The 19,834-nt window shown below is 44.3% G+C and overlaps 1 long non-coding RNA gene across 1 annotated transcript in view; it reads right to left on the bottom strand.

The window, feature by feature from the left end:
- Positions 1–19,277, bottom strand: part of LOC140185895 (uncharacterized) — a 40,923-nt gene extending 21,646 nt beyond the window's left edge. The window contains exon 1 of the long non-coding RNA XR_011882746.1: positions 19,044–19,277. This is a non-coding gene — a long non-coding RNA (uncharacterized lncRNA). The remainder of the gene's footprint in view (positions 1–19,043) is intronic.
- Positions 19,278–19,834: the final 557 nt, after the last annotated feature.

The raw sequence follows: 19,834 nt of genomic DNA, 5'->3' as shown, positions 1-19,834 counted from the left end.
GTACAATAGAATTTATGAAAAACTAAAAAAAAATGACAATTAATGAATATAAGAAGACAAACTGGTCAAACAAAAAATAATACTGAGAACCTGAGGAAATGAAAAGGTCAGCAAAGCATTCTGGGCTGAAGGGCCTGTAATGTGCTGTATTGTGTTCAATGTTCTGCTACACATTTACCTTGTTCTACCTCAATGCACTGCGTTATGATCTGATCTGTATGAACAGTCTGCAAGACAAGCTTTTCACTGTATCTTGGTACACGTGACAATAACAAACTAACTCCAATTCCAGTTCACAGAACATAGAACAGTACCGCAGAATACAGATCCTTCTGCCCACTGTGTTGTGCCAACCTTTTAACCTATCAATTTACATAGCCTTCCATTTTTCTATTATCCCTGTGCCTTTCTAAGAGATTCTTAAACATCCCTAATGTATCTGCCTCCATCACCACCCCTGGCAGTGTGTTCTACCCACCCACCACTCTCCATGTTAAAAAAAACTAACCCTCAAATCCCCTGTATACTTTCCTCCAATCACCTTAACATACGTCTGCTGGCATCAGCCAAACTAGATGACAATAGAGCTGGCATTGAATTAGAGACAGTGGCGTAGTGTTTAGTGTGACACTTTTCAGTGCCAGTGAGCACCGCTGTCTGTAAGGTGTTTGCATGTTCTCTCCGTGACTACATGAGCTTTTGCACATGTTCCACGTACGTATGGGTTAGGAGGTTAATTGGTTACAGGGGTGTAATTGGACCGCGTATGTTTGTTGGGCTGGAAAGGCCTGTTGCCGTAAGTAAATAAATGCATCATGCCTGGTGGAGTGTAAGTTCACCTGCTCGTGTTGCTTACCCCACACATGAACAACGAAGAGGACTTCGGGAAATGCAAAGAGACTTTGAACTGCCGAAATGCATCATCGTTCCTTCAGCTCTCTAACTACACAACACACACGTATTCATTAAACACTCCCTGCTCTGCCTTCACCTCTTTTTGAAAAGTAAATGTGATTCATTTATACGCATTATTTACATATTTAGAACATTCACACAATTCCTGAATCCCTTTGATCTTCTCAAAGGAATTTGTGTCACTGACATTGTATCCAGTCCTTGACTCTAGGGAAGAGTCACTTCTTGTTCCAGCTCCAGAATCGTCTGTCTTCCCCTCTCCATGGGAATGCAGTCAGAAACACATACCCCTTCGCTATTCTATTGTAAACCACTTAATTCCAGCAAGAGATATTCGCATACACTTCTAATTTTATCTCCTATTTCCACAAGATATCTCTTTGTACCGCATACTTGAACTAACATTCCAACTGCCTGTTTCCGAACGTCAGGTTTGTTCTGTAGTGTTAACATAAGCTCCGTGATGTTCTTCCAATTGTTTCTCTATTTGTCTCTGATCATTATTTCATCTCTACCTCTGTTGCCTCACTTACACTTTCCCTTCAGTACTTGCCTGAACAAACTCACAAGTACGCGGCCAGATTCTGCTCTAGCTCTGTCTTCAAGTTTGCAGATGACACCACTTCAGTCAGTAGACTCAAATAACAATGCGTTGGAGTACAGGAAGAAGATAGAGAGCCTATTGGCAGGTTATCCCAGCAATAACCTTTCCGTCAGTGTCGGCAAAACAGAAGAGTTGGTCATTGAATCTGAGTGCTGAAGGGGGCCAGTGCATACCCTCCAATTTACATCAGTGCTGGAGTGAATAGAATTTAACCCTTCAGATTCCTGGGATAGAACATCACCAATAGCCTGTCCTGGTCCATACATGTGGTTGATAAGCTGATGGAGAAGATCCTGAGAGGCAGGGAGAGGCAGGATTTATGAACATTTGGAAAGGTATAATATGATTAGGAATAGTCAGCATGGCTTTGTCAAGGGCAGGTCATGCCTTACGAGCCTGACTGAATTTTTTGAGGAAGTGACTAAACACATTGATGAAGGTAGAGCAGTAGATATAGTGTATATGGATTTCAGCAAGGCACTTGATAAGGTACCACATGCAAGGTTTATTGAGAAAGTAAGGAGGCATGGGATCCAAGGGGACATTGCTTTGTGGATCCAGAACTGGCTTGCCCACAGAAGGCAAAGAGTGGTTGTAGACGGGTCATACTTTGCATGGAGGTCAGTGACTAGTGGTGTGCCTCAGGGATTGGTTCTGGGACCCCTACGCTTCATGATTTTTATAAATGACCTGGATGAGACAGTGGAGGGATGGCTTAGTCAATTCGCTGATGACACAAACGTTGGAGGTGTTGTGGATAGTGTGGAGGGCTGTCAGAGGTTACAGCGGGACATTGCAGGCTTCAAGTTGGTATCTTTGAAAACGCTATTCAAATTCATTTTGTGTAATGACTGAAACAGCTGAGACAGTTCAATTCCATTTTAATTAATATACCATTTACTTCTGGTATAAACCATATTGATTGTTTATTACCTCAACACTGTTTTATCACCCCTTGTTCAATCCCTTCCGACCTATGTTCGTGACACTTCTCACGCTCTTAAACTGTTCGATGATTTTAAGTTCCCTGGCCCTCACCGCTTTATTTTCACCATGGATGTCCAGTCCTTATATACTTCCATCCCCCATCAGGAAGGTCTCAAAGCTCTATGCTTCTCTTTGGATTCCAGACCTAATCAGTTCCCCTCTACCACCACTCTGCTCCGTCTAGCGGAATTAGTCCTTACTCTTAATAATTTCTCCTTTGGCTCCTCCCACTTCCTCCAAACTAAAGGTGTAGCTATGGGCACCCGTATGGGTCCTAGCTATGCCTGACTTTTTGTTGGGTTTGTGGAACAATCTATGTTCCGTGCCTATTCTGGTATCTGTCCCCCACTTTTCCTTCGCTACATCGATGACTGCATTGGCGCTGCTTCCTGCACGCATGCAGAACTCGTTGACTTTATTAACTTTGCCTCCAACTTTCACCCTGCCCTCAAGTTTACCTGGTCCATTTCCGACACCTCCCTCCCCTTTCTAGATCTTTCTGTCTCTGTCTCTGGAGACAGCTTATCCACTGATGTCTACTATAAGCCTACTGACTCTCACAGCTATCTGGACTATTCCTCTTCTCACCCTGTCTCTTGCAAAAACGCCATCCCCTTCTCGCAATTCCTCCGTCTCCGCCGCATCTGCTCTCAGGATGAGGCTTTTCATTCTAGGACGAGGGAGATGTCTTCATTTTTTAAAGAAAGGGGCTTCCCTTCCTCCACTATCAACTCTGCTCTTAAACGCATCTCCCCCATTTCAAGTACATCTGCTCTCATTCCATCCTCCCGCCACCCCACTAGGAATAGGGTTCCCCTGGTCCTCACCTACCACCCCACCAGCCTCCGGGTCCAACATATTATTCTCCGTAACTTCCACCACCTCCAACGGGATCCCACCACTAAGCACATCTTCCCCCCCCCCTCTGCATTCCGCAGGGATCACTCCCTACACAACTCCCTTGTCCATTCGTCCCCCCCATCCCTCCCCACTGATCTCCCTCCTGGCACTTATCCGTGTAAGCAGAACAAGTGCTACACATGCCCTTACACTTCCTCCCTTACCACCATTCAGGGCCCCAAACAGTCCTTCCAGGTGAGGCAACACTTCACCTGTGAGTCGACTGGGGTGATATACTGTGTTCGGTGCTCCCGATGTGGCCTTTTATATATTGGCGAGACCCGGCGCAGACTGGGAGACCGCTTTGCTGAACATCTACGCTCTGTCCGCCAGAGAAAGCAGGATCTCCCAGTGGCCACACATTTTAATTCCACATTCCATTCCCATTCTGATATGTCTATCCACGGCCTCCTCTACTGTAAAGATGAAGCCACACTCAGGTTGGAGGAACAACACCTTATATTCCGTCTGGGTAGCCTCCAACCTGATGGCATGAACACCGACTTCTCTAACTTCCGCTAGGCCCCACCTCCCCCTTGTACCCCATCTGTTACTTATTTTTATGCACACATTCTTTCTCTCACTCTCCTTTTTCTCCCTCTGAATATACCCCTTGCCCATCCTCTGGGTTCCCCCCCACCTTGTCTTTCTTCCCAGACCTCCTGTCCCATGATCCTCTCGTATCCCCTTTGCCAATCACTTGTCCAGCTCTTGGTTCCATCCCTCCCCCTCCTGTCTTCTCCTATCATTTTGGATCTCCCCCTCCCCCTCCAACTTTCAAATCCCTTACTCACCCTTCCTTCAGTTAGTCCTGACGAAGGGTCTCGGCCTGAAACGTCGACTGCACCTCTTCCTAGAGATGCTGCCTGACCTGCTGTGTTCACCAGCAACTTTGATGTGTGTTGCTTGATTGTTTATTGTTAATTTTCACACTATTAATCCCAAGGCTGCACAATTCTGTGTCACTGTCATCATTATCAGATTTTTCATCAACAGTATGCAGATTAGTGTGCCTTTTGAAACTACAATTGACTTTTTGGCATTTTCTCTTCCCTGTGCAGAGCATTTATTTTTGTCTGCCCAATATGCTTTTTATATATGTCCTACTTTGTTGCATTTTCTGTAAGTTTCACCCTTAAAGCTGCACTTGTTTGGTGCATGCGAGCCCCTGCCAAAATGGTAACACTATTTATTTGGTCAGGCTGGTTTCTGTTCAGATGCTGCAATTTTATTCACACTCACTTTCACTCCTGACTGTAACTCAAGTGTGTCTCTGTCTGTGGTTTCCATTGAAACAGCAATGTCAACTGCTGTTTAAAATGTGAGTTGTGTTTTAGTTAGGGGCCTATTTTGAATGTTCTCTTGTAAAATTCCACAAACTAAATGATCTCTCAGTAAGACCATTACCAAACTGACAATACTCCGATAACCTCTTCCATTCAGCCACATACACTGAAATGGACTCCCCTTTTTTTGATTCTGCTTATGAAAACTAAAGCATTCTGCAATTAACAATGGTTTCAGTTCTAAATGTTCCTGCATTAATTTTACAATAGTAGCAAAGCTCATTTCTGATGGTTTGGTTGGAACAGTCAGACCCTGAAGCAAACTATATGCCTTTAACCCCAGTAGACTTGGCAAAATGGCACTCGCTTCTCGTTGGTTATTTCATTTGCTTCAAAATACTGTTCCAATAGTTCTGTATCCATGAGCCAATTACCCATTGTCAAACTCATCAACCTTTCCAATGTATCCAGCCATTTCTGAGCTTTTCTAATGATTGGTATCCCCAGTACTCACAGTTTAGGAACCCTGAATTCTTCTATTTACTGCCTTAAAAAAACTCGATTGTGTCTTCCCTGTTAGCTGTTTTTGTTTTAAACTCAACCGTCTCTCAAGGTGCTAGTGTGCTTTTAAATATATATATATATATAAAAGATTACTCAAATGTTATTGAAGATGAAATTCAATAAAAAATAAATTACAAAAAAAGTATCAAATATAGAGTAAGTGTTTCTCTCTTATGCCTCTGTAGTTCTCTTTACTCCGCTGTAGTACTAATGACCTGATTTTAGCTTTTCCCTCCTAAAATGCAGGGTGAATATTATCATACTATGATCACCACCTCGTAAGGTTACTTTTACCTTAAGCTCTCCAATCAAATTTGGTTCATTACACAACACCCAATCCAGAATTGCCTTTTCTCTCATTGGCGTTCTACGCCAATCTGATTTTCCCAATCTACCTACTTATTGAAATCTACCATGACCCTTTTTACATGCCTTTTCTATCTCACATGGGAACTTGGGGTACCTCACATTCTGGCTGACCTGTTCAGAGGTCTGTATAACTACTATCAGGGTCACTTTACCCTTGCAGTTCCTTAATTCTACCCATAAGGATTCCAAATCTTCTAATCCTATGTCACCTCTTGCTATGAATTTGATTTATTGGGCAGTGTGGGCTCATTGGACTAGAAGGGTTTGTTACCAGGCTGCATCTCTAAATAAAATAAAAATATAAAATAAAGCTTTTAAAAATCTAGAGAGCAGGAAACTCCAGTGATGGTCCTCTCTCCTTCCTCTCTTCTCATTCATCACCCCATTTATGCCTCTACTTGCACAGCATGTCATGGTCCGGTCCGTGAGGTCCGGTTCAGGACTCAGGACTCCGGGTCTTCCAGCTGTCCCTTGATTGAGTTAATCATAGGCACCTGATTCCCATCTTTGGGCTTGGAATATAAGTAGCCTTGGGATTGAGCGTGGGCTGCTGGTTTGTCTTATCAGTCCCCCTTAGAGTAACCTGCTGATGAAACTATTTGTGATCTCTAGGCCTGATTGGAGAACCACTGCTTCATGGAGCCTTGTTGGCACTTGTAGGAGTAGTCTTTGTGGTATGGATTTGGCTGTTTCCTGGGCCAGCTGAGTGGTTGCCAGCCACTCTGAGCTAGGTAGGGATCTGGCTGTTTCTGTAGCCAGCTGAGGTTGCTGGCTGAACTGAGACTTGGAGCTACCCTAGAGCAGAGATGGAACTATCTGTTGTTCTTTGGTGTTTGTCTCTTCTTGTCCCTGCCTCTGTGGGGTAAGTCAGGCTGTCTTGCTGTTGCCCTGCAGGGGGATATGTCTTGTCTTGTCTTTGCCTCTGTTGGTTAATTCTGGCTGTCCTACTGTTACCCAACAGATGGACCTGTCCCACCTTGGTGTGGAGAAGTTGAGTCCTGGCTCTATCTCTATGTTCTGTCCTGTCTCTTGTTAGTGTCATGTTAAAGATGAGTTGTGGCTTGTTGAAGGATAAGTCCTGGCTCTATGTTGATGTTTGGTTCCCAGCCTGCAGCCAAGCTCCAGGAACCCCAGCCTCGACGAGCCTGCAGCCAAGCTCCAGGAACCCCAGCCTCGACGAGCCTGCAGCCAAGCTCCAGGAACCCCAGCCTCGACGAGCCTGCAGCCAAGCTCCAGGAACCCCAGCCTCGACGAGCCTGCAGCCAAGCTCCAGGAACCCCAGCCTAGCTCAAGTCCCAAGACCCCAAGCATCAAGCCATGTCATGTCCTTGCCTGGTTCTGGAGTCCGAGGCAAGACCCAGGTTCTGGGTCCCTGTCCAGTCTCGGGCTCGGAGTCCGAGTCTTGTCTTGTCTTGTCTCCAAGCTCAGGCCTCTAGACCCCAGCCACGTCCTGTCCTGAAGCCATGTCATGTCCTTGCCTGGTTCTGGGGTCTGAGCCTGAGGCAAGACCCAGGTTCTGGGTCCTTGTCCAGTCTCTGGCTTGGAGTCCAAACCTTGTCTCCTAGTCCATGGTTCCTAGTTCTGGTCCCGCTTTCCCTTGCCCAAGTCTGCGTTCTTGTCCCTGCTCCTTGCCTGTATCCTATCACATCCCTTCTCCAGTCAAGTCCTGTTCCTTGTACTTCAGTGCCTGTGTCTTGCAATTGGGTCTGTTCCCAGCACCCCCATTATGACACAGCAAGCTAAATAATTTCATTACATCACCACTAACTCATTACCAATTTTTTTTCAGATGCACCATAGAAATCATCCAATCCAGAGGCATCACAGCTTGGTATCGGATCTGCTCTGCCCACAACCTCGAAATTAGAGTTGTGAATGCTGTCCTACCTATCATGAAAACCAGCCTCCCATCCATTGCCTATGGAAAGCAGCCAACGTAACCAAGGATCCCACCCACGCCAGTCATTCTCTCCTCCATCAAGCAGAAGATAAAAAGCCTGAAATCATGTACAACCTGGATGAAGTCCAGACTCTATCCCACTATTATCAGACCCTCTCTGGCTCTAAGCCTGGCTCTGTGGCTCAGAATGGAAGTGGGGAGAAGAAGAGGTGTGCAGTAGTGATAGGGGATTCCATAGTTAAAGGAGCAGACAGGAGATTCTGTGGATGTGAAAAAGACACCAGGATAGTATATTGCTTCCCAGGTTCCAGGGTCAGGGATATTTCAGACTGGGTCCCCAGCATTCTAAAAGGGGAGAGTGAGCAGCCAGAAGTCGTGGTGCATATTGTTACAATGACACTGGTAGAAAAATGGAGGAGGTCCTTGAAGAGACAATTAGGGGAGTTGGGTAGAAAGCTGAGAAGCAGGGACTCCAGGGTAGTAATCTCTGGATTGCTGCCTGTCCCACATGCCGATGAGGGTAAAACTAAGATGATTTGTCAGTTGAATGCCTGACTGAGGAATGGTTGCAGGGGCCAGAGGTTCAGATTTTTAGTTCATTGAGTTATCTTCTAGGGAAGGTATGACCTACACAAAAAGGGTGGTCACACCTGAACCCAAAGGGGACTGATATCCCTGTGGATAGACTTGCTGGTGCTGTTGGGGAAGGCATAGGAATGGAAACTGGAGTGATAGGGCTGAGGATGGGGTAGTTGGCATACAAGTAGATGCGATGTGTAGTGAAACGGAGAGGAAGGACAAGCAGATGATAAGGTAAGATTGCAGTCAGTTGGAAGGGTTGAAATGTAACATGGGGTCAGAATTAAAAAGGGTGATGAATTTGAGGACTGAGGGTGTTATATTTGAATGCATGCAGTACATGGAATAAGGTAGATCATGTGGGCATTTAGAGACTGACAGGTATGACATGGGCATCACTGAGTCATGGCTGAAAGAAGATGATAGTTGGGAGCTTAATGTCCGTTGTATCAAAAGGACAGACAGGTAATCAGAAGGGGTGAGGTGGTTCTGTTGGTTTTTTTAAAAAAAAAAAAAAAAAAAAAAAAAAAAAAATCCACAGAAACAGGCAATATAGGATCAGAAGCTGTAGAATCCTTGTGGGTAGAGGTAAGGAACAGCAAGGGAAGAAAGACCCTAAAAAGATATATACAGGCTTCTGGAGAGTAGCCAGGATGTGGGAAATTTTAAAAAGACATGTAAAAAGGCAATGTTATGATAGTCATGGGGAATTTCAATATGCAGGTAAACTGGGAAAATCAGGTTGATGCTGGATCCCAAGAGAAGGAATTTGTAGAATGCCTTTGAAGTTACTTTTAAAGAGCAGCTTGTGGTTGAACCAACTAGGGGAAAGGCAATTCTAGATTTGATGAGTGAGCTTAAGGTAAAAGAACCCTGAGGAGATAGTGATCATACTATGATAGAATTCACTCTGCAGTTTGAGGGAAAGAAAATGAACTCAGAAGTGTCAGTACTGTGCAAAAGTCTTGAGCACATATACAGTATACAGATAGCATGCCTAAGACTTTTACACAATACTATAGTAATTTTATGTATTACACTGTACTGCTACCACAGACAAAATCATGACATATGTGAGTGATGATAAACCTGATTCTGATCTGGATCTCCAATGTGGACTTAAAGTGGGATGGGGGTAGGGAGAGAAGCATGGTTGAAACAAGGGTAAGGGAGAGAGGAGGGAGCAAGAAGCACCAGAGAGACATTTTTCAATGATTAATCCCAATTGTTTGGAAACAAATGACCTTGCCTGGTGTTGCAGAGCTGTGATGTGTCTGCACCTGTGCCAACTCCACCCCCCCCACCCCTGGCACTTTCTCTGCCACCTGTCCAACATGTTTCCCATGCCACTCCACCCTCTCCATTCCCAACATCCTTTGCTCCTGGCAGATTTACAAACTCACTCTCCACTCCACGTTCACAAATACAGTACTGTGCAAAAGTCTCAGACCCTGGGGGAGGGGGGGGGAGTGTCTAAGACTTTTTCCCAGTACTGTATCAGTATTACAGTGGAGTAAAGGTAATTACAGAGGCATAAGAGGAGCTAGTCAAAGTTAATTGGAAGGGAACACTAGCAGGGATAACAGCAGAACAGCAATGGCTGGAGGTTCTGGGGGCAATTCAGAAGGCACAGGATGGATAGATCCCAAAAAAAGTATTTTAATGGAAGGATGAGGCAACCATGGTTAACAAGGAAAGTCTCAGACAGCATAAAAGCAAAGAAGACAGCATACAATATAGCAAATGTTAGTGGGAAGTTAAAGGACTAGGGAGCTTTTAAATACCAATGGAAGGCAACTGAAAAAGCCATAAGAAGAGATGAGATGAAATATGAAGGAAATGTGGCCAATAAAATAAAAAAGGATACCACAACTATTTTCAGATATATATAAAGAGTAAGAGAGACGAGAGTGGACTTCAACCACTGGAAATTAACACTGAAGAGGTAGTAATTGGGAATAAAGAAATGGCAGACATGCTTAATGAGGATTTTGGTCAGTCTTCACTGTTGAAGACACTAAGTGTATTCTAGAAATTTGAGCTTATCGGTGGCAGGCGAGTACAGTTGCTATGACTAGGGAGTTGGTGCTTGGGAAGCTGAAAGGTCTGAAGATAGATAAGTCACTTGGACCAGATGGACTACACCCAAGGGTTCTGAAAGAGGTAGCTGAAGAGATTGTGGATGCATTAGTAATGATCTTTCAAGAATCACTAGATTTTGGAATGGTTCCATAAGTCTGGAAAATTGCAAATGTTGCTTCACTCTTTAAGAAGGTAGGGAGGCAGAAGAAAGGATATTATCGGCTGCTTAGCCTGGCTTCAGTGGTTTGGGAAGATATTGGAATCCATTACTGATGATGAGGTATTGGAGACACATAATGCAAAATGCCAAAGTCAGCATGGTTTCCTGAAAGGAAAATCTTGCCTGTCAAATATGTTGTGATTCTTCAAGGAAAAAATGGGCGGGATAGACAAAGGAGTTTCAGTGGATGTTGTTTACTTGGATTTTCAGAAACTCTTTGACAAAGTGCCACACATGAGGCTACTTAAGGTAAGAGCCCATGGTCTGACAGGAAGGATACTAATATGAATAGACATTTGGTTGATTGGCGGGGGCAAAGTGGGAATAAATGGAGCCTTTTCTGGTTGACTGCTGGTGGCAAGTGGAGTTCCACAGGGGTCGGCGTGAGACCACTTCCTTTCATATTATATATCAATAATTTGGATGAAGGAATTGATGGATTTGTGGCCAAGTCTAAGGACAATATGAAGATAGGTGGAGGGACAGATCGTGTTGAGGAAGCAGGGAGTCTGCAGAAGGACTCGGACAGATTGGGAGAACAGGCAAAGATTTGGCAGATTGAGTACAGTGTAGGGAACTGTATGGTGGTGCACTTTGGTAGAAGAAATCAATACATAGACTATTTTCTAAATGAAGATAAAATTCCAATATCAGATCAAAGTTGCTTAGGAGTCCTTGTACAGGATTCCCTAAAAGGTAACTTGCAGATTGAGTTGCTGGCAAGGAAGGAAAATGCAACATTAGCATTCATTTCGAGAGGACTAGAGTGTAAGAGCAAGGGTGTAATGCTGAGACTTTGAGGCATTGATCAGTCAATACTTGGAGTATTGTGAGCAGTTTTGGGCCCCTTATCTAAGAAAAGATGTGCTGTCATTAGAGAGGGTCCAGAGGAGTTTCACAGAAATGACTCCAGGAATGAAAGGGTTAACATGCAAGGACAGTTTGATGGCTCTGGGCCTGTAGTCACTGGAGTTTAAAAGCATAGGGGGATTTCATTGAAAACAATTGAATATTGAAAGGTCTATCTAGAGTGGATGTGGAGAGGATGTTTCCTATAGTGGGGTAGTCAAGGACCAGAGGGCATAGTCTGAGAATAGAGGGATGTCCCTTTAGAACAGAGATGATTTATGTGTCTCTACATTAAAAGTGAACTCTTAATTTCCCAGTCTACCTTGTCATGGCCTTGAACCTTATTGTCTGCCTGTACTGCACGTTCTCTGTAATGGTAAGATTTTTCTGCATTGTTATTGTTTCAATGATACTGATCTATGTACGCAATGATCCGACTGAATGGCAGGTGAACAAAAGCTTTTTAGTCTGTCTCAGTACAAGAGATAATTCCAAGTACACCACCTCTGGACAGATCAGGTGCTATCAAACACCCTTTCTCAGCCAACACCACCACCACTTGTATCATTCAGTCTCTCATGGTCCATGTGTCACTTGTCAAGATCATCCACCTGAAACATTATCTCTGTTTTTCTTTCCATAGCTGCAGCCTGAACTGCTGGGTGCTTCCACCACTTACTGCTCTAACTTCTGAGATTTAGATGAAAATCAGGGGAGAAAACTACCATGTAGGAAATCCAAAATAAAAACTGAAAATGCTCAAACCGCTCAGCGGTCAGGTTCTTTAGATTTAGATTCAGACTTGCTTATTGCCTGTACATTGAAACACACTCATTCTGGCACCAACATAATGCTCTGCAGAACACAGAACTCAACAAAGCAAAGCATACTAAGTAACAAAGCAACACCAGCAAAACAAACCCTGTTCCTCCCTCCCACCTATCCACACGCACAGTCCTCTAACCCCAGGGCAGGTTGTCTTCAGCCTCCAGCCTCCAGTAGACTCATGGATTTTGCCTTCAACTTCTGCAGTGATTTAAAATCTTTACAACTTCCGCAGAGATTTGCAGACTTGGGGCTCCAGCCACCAGGCCTCAACTTCGGGACTTCCGATTGCTCTCTGACCTTCAATCCCAGGGCTCTGCCGATGACAATGGATGAGGGCCCAAACTCCAGCCCTAAATTTACCAATTTGCGTACTGATGGGGAGGGGTCACTGACCCCTTGTTCCTCCTGTACTCTGCTCCCAGAACCCACCGGTGACTCGCTGACCATCAGGGGTGCAGTGTGGGGAGGAGAAGTGCCACATGCCAAGGTCCTTGTTGGTCTGCTGGCTTTTGAATGTGGAGTGAGGTCACAGAATCTGGCCTATCGTCTAATTCCCCCTATATCTCCATCATCCCTATACCCTAACTCACCTCTCTGTACTCAAAACCTTAAAAACCCAAAACAAGAACAATGGAATCTGAGTAGTGACCTTGTAGGCTTTCACAAATATAATGGCATGAGGCATTTCATGTTTGGGAGAAACCATAATGAGTCATTTATTGCATTCCAAACTCTGAACACAAAACGCAGTTACCGAGACTCATGTAATTACACCATCACGTCAGACCAGCCTCTTAAAGTGAACTCCAACTCAATGTCAATAGTTGTGAATTACGTTTGTTTCCACCAATTACATTACACTACATCCTCGATAAAGCCCGCAGCTGGGTACTATCTCAACTGAAAATCAACTCGCCTCCATATTGACTGGAAAATCAGGCAGCATCTATGGAGAAAGAAAAGTTATTGTTTCGGTACAGTAAGTAGGACAATTTTGCGCTGACCTGTGTTTGGACAGTAGAATAACTGTCGGCTGGGTTTGTATCTAGATAGCAAAACACTATGATGCAGGGTCTCATCCCAAAACATCAACAATTCCTTTGCATCTGCAGATGCTGCCTGACCTGCTGAATTTCTCCAGCTGTTTGCTTTTTACTACAGATTCCGGTATGTGCAGCCGTATGTGTCTCTGATGTATCTGAATGGACCAGATTCGGTCAAACGCAGGCAGCAAACGTCAACAGCAGAGTGAGCTGAGACAGGGCAGACTCAGGACAGTAAAGGGAGGAGCTCTCCGAATCCACTCTTATGGTCAGCAAAGGTCACCTAAAACCTTGCCATCCATAACCATGCAGGTTCTGCTCACTGATCCACGCTGCCTCCTGGTCAAACACAGATCATACAACACAGATCATACAACACAGAGCAGTACAGCACAGGAACAAAGCCTTCAATCCACCATGAATGTACCAAACATGATGCTGAATTAAGCTAGCCTCTTCAGCCTGCACATGATCCGTATTCCTCCATGGCCTACATATTCATGTCTTTGTCTAACAGCCCCAAATGCCACCAGCACCCCGGGCAACCAGTTCCAGACACTCACCATCCTCTGTGTAAAAACCTTACCCCACAAATTTCCTTTAAACCTTTCCCCTCCCACCTGAAATGCATTTGGCATTTCTACCTTGGGCAAAATACTGTCTTTTGCAGAAAAGTGACAAAAGTGCTACACCTCTGGTCTTAAACTCCCCACTATAGCAAATATCCTCTCCACAATTACTCTATCAAGGCCTTTCACACATTGAAAGATTTCACTGAGGTCTCCTCTCATTCTTCTGAATTACAGGCCCAGTGCCATCAAACGCTCCTCAGATGACAAGCTTTTCAATCCCGGAATCTTTTCCATGAACCTCCTTTGAACCCTCTCCAATGTCAGCACATCCTTTCTTAGATAAGAGTCCCAAAACTGCTCACAATACTCCAAGTGTGAAGCCTCAACATTATATCCTTGCTTTTATATTCTAGTCCCCTTGAAATGAACACTAACATTGCATTTGCCTTTCTTACGACAGACCCAACCTGCAAATTAACCTTTTGGGAATCCTGCACAAGGACTTTCAAGTCCCCTTGCACCTCAGATCTTTAAATTTTCTCTCCGTTTAGAAAATAGTCGACCCTTTCATTTCTTCTACCAAAGTGCATGACCATACACCTCCCAACACTATTCCATCTGCCACTTCTTTGCCCATTCTCCTAATCTGTCTAAATTCTGTAACCCCTCTACTTCCTCAAACTACCTGCCCCTCCACCTATTTTTGTATCATCTGCAAACTTAGCCACAAAGCCATCAATTCTGTCATCCAAGTCATTGACATTTTACGTGCAAAGAAGCAGTCCTAACACAGACCTCAGTAGAATATCATTAGTCACCGGCAGCCAACCAGAAAAAAACTCGCTTTATTTCCACTCTTTGCCTCCTGCCAATCAGCCAAAGCTCTGTGCATGTTAGTATCATTCCTGTAATACCTTGGGCTCTTAAGCAGCCTCACGTGTGGCACCTTTCTCACGGCCTTATGAATATCCACCAATTCTCCATTGTCTACCCTGCTTGTTATTTCTTCAAAGAATTCAGAGATTTGTCAGGTGAGATTTTCCCTTGAGGAAACCATGCTGACTTTGGTCAATTTTATCATGTGCCTCCAAGTACACTGTAATCACATCCTTAACAATCGACTCCAACATCTTCCAAACCACTGAGGTCAGGCTAACTGGTCTAAAATTTCCTTTCTTCTGCCTCTCTCCCTTCTTGAAGAGTGGAGTGACATTTGCAATTTTTCATTCCTCCAGAACCATGCCAGAATCAATTAATTCTTGAAAAATCATTACTAATGCCTCCACAATCTCTTCAGCCACCTCTTTCAGTACCCTAAGTTGTATACCATCTGGTCCAGGTCATTTATCTATCTTCAGACCTTTCTGTTTTCCAACAACCTTCTCCTTAGTAATGGCAACTTCACACACTTCTGCCCCCGACACTCTCGAACTTCCAGTATACTGCTAGTGTCTTCCACAGTGAAGACTAATGCAAAATACTTGTTCAGATCATCAGCAGTTTCCTTGTTCCCCATTACTACCCCTCTGGCATCGTTTTCCAGCAGTCTGATATCTATTCTTGCCTCTCCTTTATGTATCTGAAGAAACTTTTGATATCCTTTAATATTATTGGCTAGCTTAGTATACCATATTTTCCTCCTTTATGACATTTTTAGTCATCTTCTGTTGGCTTAAAAACTTCCCAATCCTCCAACTTGGAGACTTCATCCCAGAATACAAGACCAAGTGGTTAACACAAAAAAAAAATCAAAGATACGTAATTAAAGATCAACAAATTCAAGATGATAAATGCAGAAAATGCCAAGAGAAACCAGAAGCAATCCAACACATTACAGGATCCTGCAGCAGTTTAACTCAATCTGATTACATACACAGGCACAACCAAGTGACAAACATCATTCACCAAAATCTTGCTTTAAAATACAAACCCATAAAAGACACCATACCTTACTATAAATACAAGCCTGATCCAATTTTAGTCAGTCTTAGAATATACTGTGTATTATGACCAATCCATTATTATAGATAGGACAATCCATAAAAAAACTGTCCAGATATATTACAGGATAAAAAGAACAACTTATTTAATAGATATAGCCATTCCAAACACACATAACATAGAGAAATCAATAAGTGAAAAACACCAGAAAATGCTGAATTAAAAGAGGAAATTGAAAGACTATGGAACATGAACAGGGTATACATTGTCCCAATAGTAATATATACAACTGGTATCATCCCAAAGGCACTACACAATCACATTAAACAATTATGCCTACACAACAATATTTATGTAAATCTTCAGAAAGCCACAATACTAAACATCACCAGAATAGTCCAAAAGTTCCTAGCAATTGAGAAATGAGTGTGCTTGGTTATACCTGTACCTCAGGTTTTAATAATGATAACAATAATAATAATAAGAAGAAGAAATACTTCATTGATCCCGAGTGGGAAATTCTTTTGTTACAGCAACAACATTTAAAAACACACTTAGCAGTGTGTAGACTTAACTAATAATAAAGTGCAGAATAATAACATACACAATAATAATTTACCAATGTGCAATAATAATGTGTGAAATAATAAAACAGAGACTATTGTATTATGATGTGTGTTCTCCTGTCGCACAGAGATGAACCGTTGTATATGCTTACTGCATTTGGTTGGAAAGATTTTCTGTAACAATCTTTGTGACAGCAGATCTGAATGAGGTTGTTTGAAAGGGTGTTCCACTGCTTATTCAGTAGGTCATGAAGAGGATGTATCAGATTGTCCATGATGAATAACAGTTTGTTTAATGACCTCCTCTCTACCACTAACTCAAAAGATTCTGGGTTGTGGTCAAGGTCAGATCCAGCCTTTCTGATGAGTTTATTTAGTCTTTTTGCATCACCAACACTGATTTACCAGCTTGAGGTGAGAAAAAAAAATTAAAATCATGACTTATTTATAGAGAAACTTACATACAGATTACATAGTTCAAAGTGCTTTACAATGAGATAAAGTGCAAACATGAAAATAAATTTTAAAAAATAAACGTGAAAATAAAAGACAAAAAGATGTTAGTTAAACGTTGGGCCGAAGGACCTGTTTACGTGCTATCTGTGACTATCACATGGAATAAATCTGTCACTGGCATTTGTAGTGAAAAAGTTTTATATCTATAGGCAGGTGGCACATGTATGTAGTGTCTACACCCCACTCCAGGAGATCCAGCCACCTGAGTTTGATCAGTGCTGCCTGTGTGGCGTTTGCACGTTCTCCCTATAACTGCATGGGCATCCCCAGATGCTCTGATTTACCTGGCTGGTAAGTTAATTGGTCGCTGTAAGTTGTCCTAGTGTTGGCAGATGCCAGGCAAACTGGGAGAGGGGATGAGTTGCTAGGATGCAATAAGGATTAAAAATGGGATTAGCATAGATGTCTGCTTGATTGCCAGTATGAATAAGATGGGCCAAAGGGCCTGGTTCTGCACTGTGCTCGTGAATGCAAGAGATTCGGCCGATGCTGGAAATCCAAAGTGACACACACAAAATGCTGAAGGAACTCAGCAGGTCAGGCAGCATCTATAGAGGGAATGAACAGTCGACATTTCGAGCTGAGACCCTTCATCAGGACTGCATTACTCTAACTCCATTTTGTGCTCTTTGGGATGACCGATATGAAGCACCTTCAATAACTCCAAAAGACTGAGGTTAGGTAAAATACCGAAAGGCTTTTATTCGCTGTACAATACGACCTCCATGGTGAGTGTCTGCCCCCAGACTGAGGGTGAGGGGCAAGGTGAAACAGCTTTATACAGGATTCTGTGGGAGGAGCCACAGGGGAAGTCAGCAGAGGGATGCGTCCAGACAGGTAACCCAGTTACAACATATATATGGTTTACCACACCATAATGTATAAAATTCTAAACCGTTCTTCTGACTTTTTTATCTCAAGCTCCCAACACCTATCACTCCTCCACTAACAGCATGGCATTCAGACTCTGAAATTCCCACACCCACTCTTTCTTTCTTTCTTTTTTCTTTGTCTCTCTCCCTCTCTCTCTCCCCCTCCCCTCTCCCCCTCTCTCTCCCTCTCACCTCCCCCTCTCTCACTCTCTCTCTCCCCCTCCCTCTCTCTCACTCTCTCTCCCTCTCTCACCCCTCTCTCCCTCTCTCTCTCCTCTCTCTCACTCTCTCTCTCGCACTCTCTCTCTCTCTCCCCCTCTCTCTCCCCCTCTCTCTCCTCTCTCTCTCCCTCTCTCTCCCACCCTCTCTCCCACCCTCTCTCTCACTCTCTCTCTCCCTCCCTCTCTCTCTCCCCCTTTCTCTCCCCCTTTCTCTCTCCTCTCACTCTCCCTCTCTCTCTCTCTCCCCCTCTCTCACACTCTCTCTTTCTCTACCCCCTCCCCCCCCCCTCTCTCCCTCTCTCTCTCTCTCTCTCTCTCACACAACCCACTGCTCTGACTGGGACTTTACCGTCACCTGTCCTAATGTCTAAGAACCACGTAACATAGTGCGAAGGAGTTATCCAAATACAATTTGTGGTTGTTGGGATGGAGACGCCGCACTGAAGCAGATCCTCGTACCCTAGCTGGATAAAAGCACTGAGCATCCGAGATTGGCTCCTGAAAGAGCTGGTGCAGAGATTCCTCCTTAAGAGCAGCAAAAGTAAACACTGACAGTTTGCGAGCACAGCCCTCAAGAAGTTTAAAAGACAGATATCTGCCAGTGCTGAGCATGTGTGGCTTGGCCAGCGTGGGCTGGGGGAGGGAGGGAGAGAAACTTTATTTGGGCCTCCACTAACGACAGTCGTGTCGTAATATTGAATGGAAAATCAATTAAGTGTCTTTGAGGGCTGGACAAACACAAGAAGCCGATGGTAATCATCCGTAGCCTGCTCTCTCTTGCCTCCATTTCTCCCTTCTCGTAATGCCTCTAATCTCTTCTCTCTTTATCTTGTTTACTCTCTCTCTCTCTACCCACCCCTCATGCCATCCCTTCCATATCTCTGTAACCCAAACCACACCCTACAATTCCTGCTCATCCCCATGTGTGCTTCCTTTGTCTGAGCTTCAGAATTCCCTCCCTCCATCTCTAACTCCTCTCTCTAAGGATGCTACTTAAATGTAGCTAGTGCTCGTTGTCTGTCACCTCCCCTCCCTTTCTCCCACCGCCCTTCGGTCTTCCCTTTCTGACACTTCACCCTCACTCCATCCCCTTCCCCTACCTCATTTCACTAACCCTCCCTCTCAGCCTTCCATCGCATATAACCGAGGACAGCGCAGCAGCCAGAACAGGCCCTCGGCCCGCCACCAAACTGCTGACCACGACGCCAAATTAAATTAACCCCTCCTACCTGCACATGGTCCATATCCATCCACTCCCTGCCTGTCCTTCAAAACCGTTGTCATATCTGCATCCACTGTCTCCCCGGCAGCACTTTCAGACCCCCAGCGCTCTGGGTAAAATTTCCAAACTGCACCTCTCCTTTGGACCTTCAGCCTCTCACCTTAAATCTATACCCTCTAATAATGGAATTCCCACTCTGGGAAAAAGATCATATCTACCCTTTCTCTCCTCCTTTCTCACTCTCACACTCTCCCTTTCTCTTTCTCTTTCACCCCCATTGCTCCTCCCCTTTCCCTCTCACTCATTCACTTATTCTACTTTCACTATCATTCCATCTTTTTACTCTTTAGACTCTCTCTCCCTTCTCTCAATTACCCCTTTCTCTCCTCCCTCTCCCCATCCTCTCTTCTCTCTCTCTCTCCCTCCCTCTGTCTCTCTCTCTCTCCCTCTCTGTCTCTCTCTCCCTCCCCTACCTTCCTGTCTCTCTCTCTCCCCTGCCTTTCTCTCTCTCTCCCCCTCTGCTCCCCTCTCTCTCCCCTCCCCTCACTCTCCCCTCCACCTCCCTCCCTCTCTCTCTCATTCTCTTGCTCCCTTTCTCTCTCTCTCTCTCTGTTTCTCTCTCCCTCCCTCCTTCCCTTTCTCTCTGTCTCTCTCTCTCTCTCTCTCTCTCTGCTCCCCCACTTTGGATTCCATCCAACCTCTTCAGACGCTGCAATTATTTGTTTCTTCTGCTATTCTACTTTCTTCTGCGTTGGAATTCCAGTCTTGAGCTGTGATGTCTGAACAGTTACAGAGGAG

The sequence above is a fragment of the Mobula birostris genome, chromosome 21 (assembly GCF_030028105.1).
Source record: "Mobula birostris isolate sMobBir1 chromosome 21, sMobBir1.hap1, whole genome shotgun sequence".
NCBI lineage: Eukaryota > Metazoa > Chordata > Chondrichthyes > Myliobatiformes > Myliobatidae > Mobula > Mobula birostris.
The sequence above is the reverse complement of the archived record's forward strand: the minus strand, read 5'-3'. Positions and strand labels throughout refer to the sequence as shown.